General features: G+C 39.2%; 1 protein-coding gene across 1 annotated transcript in view; it reads right to left on the bottom strand.

The window, feature by feature from the left end:
- GATAD2B (GATA zinc finger domain containing 2B) overlaps nt 1–11,198 on the bottom strand; it is a 175,557-nt gene that overhangs the window by 163,862 nt on the left and 497 nt on the right. The window lies entirely within an intron of this gene.

Here is an 11,198-nt window from a genome sequence, read left to right as displayed (position 1 = left end):
TAAAAAAAAATAAATTTTAAAAAAAGAACAAAGAAAATGCATCTATGCTTTTTGGGGTAAGTTAAGGAAGATTGTCTAAAGAAAATAGCATTTGAGAGGAGATATAAAAGCTAACATGATATGACAAGAATGAGCAAAGGGGTCCATTGTGGGGAAGGCTGGGACAGGGGGAAGAAAAATGTAGAACCATAAAAAAAAAATTAAAACATTGCCAATGTTTTTTGAAAAGAAATAAACACTAACATGAATTAGAATTACACTCTAAGGCACAAAAAAAAAAAATCCAGGGGCAATCTCATAAAAGGGTCTTAAAAAGGGGGGGGGGGCTGGAGTAAGTTTAAAATATTACCTTTTAATAACTAACTGGAAATCACTAAATAATTTAAAGTAAAGTCATCAGATTCTGCTAGATCATTCTGAAGTCATTAGGACAGACAATTTACAGTCAGATGACCCTAGCAACAAGAGCAAAGTTCAACAGGGCAGCTAACAATACTGGTGACAGTGTGAACAGAGTGGAACTCTTAGTCAATGTCGATAAAAATATAAAATGGTACATCCACTACGGAAAGCAGTCTGATGCCTTCTCAAAAAGTTAGAAACAGAAATATCATTTTACTCAAAGGAGCTCTGGTGACCTAGTGGCAGGAAGCTGCACTGCAATCCCAGAGGTACATGGTTCAAATCCACCAAATGCTCTACTGGAGAAGGAGGGACAATCTCCTGTACCAGTAAGATCCGATTTGACAGTACACACACAATAAAATAAAATTTAAAAAAAAAAAAAGAAATTCCATTTGACCCAGCAATTCCACTGCTAGGAATACACTCTAAAGAAAACAGAGCCAAAACTCAGATGCATGAACATCCATGTTAACTGTTGCATTATTCACAACAGCAAAGAGATGGGAGCAACCCAAGTGCCCATCAATAAACCAATGGACAGAAAAATTATGGTACACTCACACAATGGAATATTATGCAGCATTGAAAAACAATTAAATAGTAAAACATTACACAACAAGGGGGAGCCTTGAGGACCTATGTTAAGTGAAATATCTCAGTCATAAAAGGATAAATACTGCATAGCACCACTGTTCAAAATCAGGGCAGATATAAGGGGGAGTCAGAGAGGAAATGGGGAAGGGGTGGATCGATAATGAACAATGAATTGAAACAGATGAGGGAAAATACCTGTTTGAAAAGAATATATGATTACACATTGTATGTATGAGAACAGTGTGGAACAAGGGGGGCTTTATGGGGGCTGGAGGAGAATGGGTAAGGGGAGAAATGCAATAATGAATAAATTTAAAAATTTTTAAAAAAGAAACACATTTGGATGGTTAACAGATACATGAAGATGAAGAGATGTTCAAAACACAAAGGGGGGGGTAGATTTTTTAAAAAACAATGATAAATATTGTTTAATATTTGCCATAAAAGGTATTAACTTTTAAAAGGAGCTCTGGTGGACTAGTGACAAGAAGCTTTGCTGCAATTCCAAAGGTACACAGTTTTAATCCACTAGATGCTCTGCTCGAGAAGGAAGAGTAATCTCTTCCTATGCCAGTTGTATCTAAGTCAACAGTACACAACAAAAAAAAAAAAAAGGGAGGAGGAGGGAAATCACTAGGATAGTTGAGGTTAAGTGGCAGATATGGAGGTGAAGAAATAAAAAGATTCAATGGGAACTAGAAAAGATGGATCAATAAAATGCACAGATCAGTAGTAACCAATTATATAAAACATAATGTATTAAACTGTACAAAACACAATGTATATGAATGAAACACAAGGTAAATGAAAACCTTCATAAAACACAATGTATATGAATTTTTGAAATCAATAAAAAATATTAGAAGTAAAAAAAATAGATTCATATAAGACAGGAAGACTTTGCAATATTCCAAGTAAGCATTGTGAGCATGAAGTAACTGGCAGTGCTATAGAGACAGCATAAATTCAGAAATATTTCAAAAGTAACAGATAAAGAGGCAATTAACAATGATGTTAACATTTCTGGCTTACATGACTCAATAAATGGGAGTGCCATTCACAAAAATAAATACTGCAATGGGCCCAGATAATATTGGAAATGCTGCTTTCAGTATCAAAGGGATATAGAAATAGATGACTATGTCCAGTACATAATAATACAGCTGGAAACAAGGGCTTGAATTTTGGTAGAGATGTGGTGATATGTCAATTTACATGAAAAGAGTCTTCCAATTATCAAGTTAAACTCTCGACCCATTGTCGGAGAGTCAAAACTGACTCAAAGCTGATCTTCCATTGCGTTTCAAAGGAAATTTATCAAACAAAAGGTAATGTCCATATCTGTCTTCCAAAGGGCTGGGGCTGGGAACCACCATTCAGCCTTTGAGTTAGCAGGAGGACCACTCACTACCAACTAAGCCATAAGAATGACCTAATTATCAACTTCTAGTTATAATTTAAGAAGGAAAGCATCGTTTTTTCATTATTTGTTGTTGTTTGTTGTTATGTGCCATCATTTACTCAATGCTATAACGTTTACAAAGTATTTAAGATAGCCTATTATCTCTTTCTGTTAAAATTACAGTTAAAAAAACCACTACAGTGTAATTCAGTATGCCACAAGGCTGAATTAATTTAACAGTGGTTTGTTTTTCATATTCTCATAACATTTCATACTTTTGTTACAAACAAGTACAAAATTAGGAAGACAGGTTACTATATTTCCCATTTAACAAATATTTATTGCGTGTTAACATGCACCAGTCATTCTATCAGGCACAAAGCAAAGATCAACAATAACAAAAAATTCAATAAAATGAACTGGTTTTAGATTTGGGAATTAAACAGTAACATACCATCAAAAAAATTAGTAAACTGTCAAAAAATGAAGAAAAATCATTTTAAAGTCTTACTTACAAAACACTCAATGTGTGAAATACAACGTATACAAATAAAGCCCAATGTACACAAATTTTGTATGCAAACCAATATAAAATAAAAATAATATTTAAAACATTCAAATAGCAATAAAGGAAATTATAAAAGCCTTGAGCAAAACAGACTCATCACAGAAAAGTGAAGAAAGATATCAGCACCATCACACACATTAAAAAAAGTGCATAACATGGATGCATCTAGAGGACATTATGCTAAGCAGAATCAGTCACAGAAGGATGACTACGTAAGGTATAAAACCACGATTATAAAAAGGTAAAAAACAATTTACACATAGAATTAATTCTGGATGGTTACCAGGGGAGAGGAGGATGGGGGGAAATATAAATTAATAAATAGATTTGCTGGATGAAGAAAAAGGCAATATACACAATACCTTGATTAGACATTGTAATTAATGAACATAATTAATTAAGGGCACTCGGGTGGCCTAGGGCTAAGAAGCTGTGCTGCAAACCCAAAGGCATACAATTTGAATCCACCAGTTGCTCCACAAAAGTAAAATGGGCATTCCCTCCCATGAAATTTACTGCCTCTAAAAACCTGCTCGAGTGTCAGCTATGGATCAGTTCTAATTTGCTATTACTCAACAACAACAATTGTAATTAACAGTGGAAGCTCTGCTGGTGACATCTCCAGGGAGCTCCACTGCTAACCCAGAGACTGAGACTTTCTGGCCCTTCGAATCCACCAGCAGCTCCAACAGACATAAATGGGCAGAACCTCCAAAAACCCACTGGGGGGTCAGCTATGAATTGGTTCTGATTCAATGGAAATTTTTTTTTCATTGCAATTGTTGTTGTTGTGTGCCTATGAATGTGAACCAACTCATAAATGACCCTCCAGCAGGTTTTCAAGGCAGTCAATCACAGAGGCACAGAATGCCCAACTTTTCCCCAAGGAGCAGCTAGCTGATGGATTCGAGTAAGGTAACTGCATTGGTTGCACTATTTCTTACCACTAAACCACCAGAGATGCCTAATTAATTGTAATTTAACTGGGAAGGGTGTGCGTCAAGGATGTATCCTGTCTCCATACCTTTTCAATCTATAATTCAGAACAGATTATCTGGGAGGCTGGACTCTATGAGGAAAAATATGGCATCAGGATTGGAGGAAGATTCATCAACAATCTGCTGCAGAAGGTCAAGGGCTGCAGCCTTCAATACAGATTGAAGCTCAATATCAAAAAAACAAAGATTCTCACCACTGGGCCGAATGGCAGCATCGTGATAGATAGTGAAGAGATTGAGATTATAAATAGCTTTAGTTTGCTTGGCTCCCCAATCAACACTGTTGGCACCAGTCAGGAAATTAATAAGACATATTGCACTGGGAAAGTCTGCTGTCAGAGACCTCTCCAAAATACTGAAGAGCAATGATGTCAGTCTGGAGACTGAGGTGCAATCACTAGCTATGCATCACAGAGTTAGACAATGACTAGGGATGACAGAAGGCGAACTGATGCCTTTGAGCTGTGGTGCTGAAGAAGAGTATTGAATATACCATGGACTGCTAAGGGAATGAACAGGTTCATCTTGTAGAGGGTGAAACCAGACTTCTCCTTGGAGGCAAGGCTTCTGAAGCTTCATCTGACATACTCTGGACAAGTTATTTGTGAGGGATGTCATGCTTGGGAGGGTGAAGGAACAGCACAGGAGAGGAAGACCCTCGATAAGATGGATTGATTCAGAGATTGGGGTAATGGGAGTAGGTGTGTCAGAGACAATGAGATTAGCACAGGATAGAGCAGAGTTTAGGGCTGTTGTACATAGGGTCGCTATGAATCACAGGTGACTAGACAGCATATAACAACATTAAATATATGAATATATATTTTATATATAACGTTATTAAATACATGAATGACCAAATAAAAAGGAGGATTTGTAAACTTTTCCCCAAATTAAAAAACAAATCATATCCTTACAGACCTTGTATCATAAGAGGGAGTCAGGAAGCACACAAATGTCAAAAAGTTGTTAAGTGTTACAAAAAGAAAATAGAGCAAGAAGAGAGGATTTAAAAGTGAATAGGAGCAAATTTTAAATTGTTAGAGATAAAGCCTTGTCAGAAATGTGTTATGTAAGCAAAGAATTAAAGAAGGTGAAAGAATTATCTACTCATATTACTGAGGTTGCTCTATTGTACATAGGTTTTTGAAGGCTTGCTATTTAGGAAGGAGGGGGGTGTGTGTGTGCTATTTTCTCACTACAGGGACACAGCTAATGCAAAAGTCCTAAGATAAAAAAAGTGTAACTGACTGGTCACATAACAAGCTAGAGTAAGAATAGAGTGAGAAGGAAAAAAAGGATGAGAAATGGTAACTTAAAACAAATAGAACTTTCACCGATATCATATAGCTAACAACTGGCAAAGATGGGATTTGTCCCAATAGGTTCTACACTTGTGTTCTACTATCCACCCTGTCATTTTATTGGCCCACCTGCTTCCCTCCAGGTCAGAATTTAAATACTCTCAAAAAGCTAACCTTATATATACTTTCTGAATAAGAGGGGTACAGTCCTCCCAATAAAATTTCTTACTACAATAGGAATTTCATAATTCTACTGCCTCACCTGCAATCCCAAAGCATGTGGATTGATTCTAACAGCCTCCAAGGAAGAAGGATGAGCAATCTCTCACCTTGCTATTTACAGCCTCTGACAACCCGCTGGAGATCAGTTACAAGTTGGCTGCACATAACAACATCTAACCTAAATCCTACTAACATCTTAGCCTATAATTTAGAAGATTATAAATTCCACTTTCCCCAAAAATGATGCAAAGTCTAGAAAGATTTTATCAAGGGATTTAAAGCATGACTTCCAAGTTCAGTTAACAGTAATCTGAATTATTTTAATATTGTGCACTAGACAAGTATGAACAGAAGCAAGAAAATGACTCAGGAATATGAAAGCACCCTCATTTTCCTTAGTAGTTTACAATCTTAGTATTAAAAACAAATTTACATGTTGTTAAACTCTTTTTCTTCAATTACTATGACTTTTTGAGGTGGAATATAACCACTTCATTTGTTTAAATAACAATAAAACCTACTTGAGTTCATCTAGTCTTCTAGTATTATTTTTTTAAATTTTATTTTATTAATTTTAATGAACATTTACAGAGATTTTGGATTTCCATTCATTCATGGTTGCACAAAGAAAAATTATTTCTTTGGTATACAATCCCCCCCACTCCTCCCACCGCCCCGAGTAGACTCCACTATGCAACCTTAATTCTGGACTCTTGTGATAACCATAATACCCTATCATACACTGCTTTTAAATTGTTCTCTCCCTCATCTGTTTCAATAGAGTATACATAATTTATCCAGTTTTTCTCAGTCTTACCCCAACCCTGATGTCACTGCCATCCTACAGTAGTGGCACCATGCAGTATCTGTCCTTTTGTGACTGAGATATTTCACTCAGCATAATGTCCTCCAGGCTCACCCATTTTGAACAATGCTGCATGAGTTGCATGTTTCAATGCAACGTAGTATTCCATTGTGTGAATATACCACAGCTTCTCTAGCCATTCGTTTCTTGATGGGTAGCTGGGTTGTTTCCAACTCCTTGCTATAGTGAACAAAGTGCGATAAACATGGGTGTGCATTCTAGTATTATTTTTTAAAAAGAGAAAAATCTAGGGACCTCTGAGGGACTAGTGGCAAGAAGCTGCATGGCAATCCCAGAGGCACATGGTTCAAATCCACCAGATATTCTATTGGAAAAGGAGGGACAATCTCCTCCTGTACCAGTCAGAAATGATTTGACGGTACATACACACAAAAATTAATATTTTTTTTAAAAAAAGATAAAAATCCTAAATGTTCACTTGTAAGTGCTCCAAAATATGAACTCTTGATAAATTACTGCCAGTTAACAGCAACTTAAGGCAAAAATTAAAGGATTTTAGGGAGACACCAAACATTATCAAGTCTCCATCTAAGAAATATTTCTGATAGATAGGTTAAATTCTGCTTACTCCTATCCTATGAATGAACTAAAAAACAGTACAGGAATATTTCATATATCCACAGGGAAAAGATATCTAATAGAACATAATTCCAAATCAGATTTGTTTGGTGGCTTCTCTCATTACTGCACAAAGACAGGTGATTCCTGGTTTTTATGTATTCTGAACTCACAAAAATCCCCTCCAGTACCTATAGAAAAACTTCGCAGGGTAACTGAAGACAAAATTAAGGTCTTAAATTATCTTTTTTTATTATTATTATTTTATTACTTTTGTGTGCATACTGTCAAATCGGATCTGACTGGTACAGGAGCAGATGGCCCCTCCTTCTCCAGCAGAGCATCTGGTGGATTAGAACCGCATACCTCTGGGATTGTAGTTCAGGTTCTTACCACTAGGCCATCTTAAATTATCTTAACATGGCTAACAGAAGTCCCTTCCCCCCCCAAAAAAAAGTCAGTCATTATCTACAGAATCTAAACAACATAATCTGTTCCTAGGTTTACCCCAGAAAGAACTACAATTTTGTTTTTTGGGGGGGGTTTTGTGTTGTTGGGGTTTTTAAAAAAATTTTATTATTCTGTGTGTGTGAACCATCAAATCGGATCTGATTGGTAAAGGAGGAGACTGTCCCTCCTTCTCCTGCAGAGCATCTGGTGGATTCGAACTGCGTGCCTCTGGGATTGCATTGCAGCTTCTTGTCACTAGACCACCAGAGCTCCCTAAGAACTACAACTCTGTGTGGCACTGTCTAATAAGCTGGACTTTTTTTCCTACCAAGAGACAGACAGCTTTAGGTCAGATTATAGTCCATCTTTTGTGTCATTTTCTTCTTCTCCCTTTTTCCTCCAAATGCCTCAGAAAAAAACCCTGGCTTTTGGGCCCTGCTTGCTTGGTATGTAATGATAAAGAGCTTTAAGTATTTATTGTAAAAGGTGTGTAAATAAAATCCTTTGGTCCCAGTTATGGCTCAAGTCTTAGAATTTCTCTTGCAGTAGTCTGCATCAACGAACACTAGTTTGGCTTTTCTCAATGAGCCAAGCAACATTAAGAGTTCTGGGCTAAAAAAAAAAAAGTTCTGGGCTGAGGGCAGAAGGCTGCTTGTCAGCAAATCTCCCAAGGGGATAGCTAAAATGGAATATGCTCCAGAATCTACAAAGCATCATAGCACAGCTGCTGTTTCCTCCACCCATACACCTTTAGCTTAAATAGGGTGAAGAAGGTGCGTAAGGAAGAATGAATCAGTAAACTGAAGGCATCTCTACTTTATACACCATGGCTTAAAGGTAGGATGAAGTGGAAAGCATACAATTAAGATGGCTTAATGATAAAGAGCTGCCAACTCAAAGGCACAAAGTTTGAATCCACCACCTGCTCCACAGAAACAGGAACAATTTCCTCCCATGCAATTTACTGCCTCTGAAAACTCACTGGAGGGTTAGTTATAGGTCAGTTCTAATTCAATGGCATATAACACTACTAAAAAGTATGTCTTGGACAAAGTACAGTCAAGAATGGCAAAGCGTGGTCGCTCTCGCATTTGGTGTGTTGCTAGGAGAGGCTATTCCTTGTAAAAGGATATAATGTTTGGGAATGTGGAGGGTCAGCGGAGGGGAAGACCCTCAACAAGATGGACTAACACAATGATTCTATCAATAGATTCAAATATGTCAGAGATGATGGACATGGCGCAGGTTCAGCACACAGTTGAAATCCATCATTCATAGAGCTGCTATAAGTCATACTCGACTCGATGGTACCTAACAACATTACTGACAAATTGACATTACTTCTACCCTACTGTTCTCTAACTCAACCAACTAAGAGCCCAACTCAGCCTGTAACTGGGTGGGAGAGGCTTGCCAAAAGAGGGGGGGAAAGGGAGGGGAACATACAGGCTTTTGAATGAAGCTTATTACTGTGTGATTCTGAACAAATTCACACCTCCTTCCTCTACCACACTGTGATCCTATGATAAACACAGCAGTAAGGAGTTGTTGCCAGAGATTTTATTTGAAAGACTGATCAGGGAACATGGCTAACATTAACAATGTCCCTAAGACAATTATCTGCATGCACCCTCTATTTGGATCCCATTCTAACTGGTTCTAAACAAGTTAACAGACATCACACATAGCTAGCGAAAACAACTATGGCACCAAAAACAAGGATGCTGTTATCAGCTACAACTCACTCTTACCCAAAAATATTCTCATTAAGACATAACAGCCTGTAAGACTTACCTATCCTCAAAGTGGGTCACCCAGCCTCTAAGTACAACCTTCTGATTGTGGCTAATTAATACCCAACTAACTCATTCTTAACAATGATAATCAATGCAATTAAAACTAAAAACCATGATAAGTTATGATATGTACCATCGACTTGGAACCAATTGATAGGTGATTGATCCTCTAGGAGATTTTCAGAGGCAGTAAATCACACTGTTGTTCTTTCTCCTGCAGAGCAAGTGGTGCCTGAGGGCTGGTTCATTTGTGTACCATTTGAACCACATGCCTTACTGCTGGCAGCACAACTACCTACCACCAAGCCACAGAGCTCCCTAAACCATGTTGTTGCCGTTAGGTGATGAGTAGCACTCATAGAGACCCTATGAACAACAGATCTCAAACCAAACCTATCTTGTGCCATCCTCATCCTCAAAAAACTGAAGAGAGCCTCCTCAGTTCAGTATTCTCATTAGCTATTCATACAACTTACCCATGGAAGAAGCTAGAAAACAACTACCTTGTTAAAACTCATCCCAAAAAACCCAGAAACTGGATATTGCCTCCACATATACCACCTTATTTTCAACAGGTTAGCCCCTTTACTGTGAATATATTAAGCCTCTCCCTAGCACCATCACTAGAATCTTCAGAAATAACTTCTTTCCCAAGTAAATATCATTAAGAAATGCCATTCCAGAGCAGTATCTTATCAAGACTGTTCCAGCTTCAAAACATGAATCCAAATGGTTAACGTTTCAAAGAGGAGTTTAGTTATCAAAGAAAGAGCAAGAAGTTAGATCTCAACTCCCAAATTAATCAATCCTCAGCATGGTCCCATATGGTTGGTATCTGCATTGAGAGGAAAACTAGATAGAGCACTGAAGAACAGAAGTGTGAGAGAAAACAACTTTTCACTTTGTACCACATATATGAATTATTTTTTTTAAAAAAAAAGTAAAATTTTTTAAAAAAGAAAACATTTTAACCACAAATGCATTATTAGCTCTTCTTCAACACAAATCTGTTCCTCCAAACGCGGCACGTCCAAATCGCTGTTGCAGTCTGGCCTGAGAGCTATGCTCTCTTCCCGTGCTGCCAAATACTAGGTAGCTTCATCCTCCCCTCGCTCGCTCTCCAGCCTCATCTTTCTCTCTCTCACGCACACACCCTCCAAATAATCTTTGATCAAAAAGGAGAAAACTGGTCGGTTCTCCAGCTGACAGAAGAGGGGAGGGCCGACAGCTCAGTTGGTAGTCACTCGCCACCCACCATGAAGGCCGTCAATCTCAGTGCCAACCAAAGGAACTAACGTTTTGTATTTGGAGGGAAGTTGATGATAGGAGAGTCCAAGGCGGTTACCAAACATTTAAGATGGAGTAAAGCTCCGTGGGGCCCGCGAATGGCACTTAAAGCTCTTTGCACTCTCGCGTGTGTGAGTGGATCTTGGGCGCAGAAAGTCCTAAGTCCCCGAGCTGGTGAGGGACGGCGAAGTGCGAGCTCCAGCGACCCCTCGGCACTAAGCTGGGAGGCAGCGCGAGTCAGTGCGTCCCAGAGCCAGCCCAGAAAAGGAGTGGTTCCGTCGCGACACCAGATAAGTCCCCACACTGCCTGACACCATTCCCTTCCCCTGCGGGAGGGCGAGGGAATCGTGGACAACGAAATAAAGAGTGAGGGTCCGCGCTCCCGATCGCATGCCTGCAATCATTCTCCCGTGCTTTCTTCACCCTCCAGGATCCCCACATTAGTCCCATTCACCGTCAAACACACCACACACAAGGGAGAGGTCCCCGCTCCCCGAGGGCACCACTGGGGGTGGAGAGAGTTAAAAAAAAGGGGGCGCGCGTTTGAGGGGAAGGAGGGGAGCATGGCGGGCATGAGGCAATGAGTGAAAGCGGGGATGGCGAGAGAAACGGGGCGCGAGGGAGGGGAGAAAGAGTAAAAGGGGAAGAAATGAAGGGACACGAGCTAGGGGCGCGCGAGGCCGAAGTGAAAGACCGGGGCGCGCGCGCGGAGGGGGGAGGGGACGAGG

This window comes from Elephantulus edwardii, unplaced genomic scaffold (assembly GCF_000299155.1).
Source record: "Elephantulus edwardii isolate Elephantulus edwardi_28Jun2011 unplaced genomic scaffold, EleEdw1.0 scaffold00176, whole genome shotgun sequence".
Taxonomy (NCBI): Eukaryota; Metazoa; Chordata; class Mammalia; order Macroscelidea; family Macroscelididae; genus Elephantulus; species Elephantulus edwardii.
Note: the sequence above shows the minus strand (reverse complement) of the source record. Positions and strands in the feature narration are given on the sequence as shown.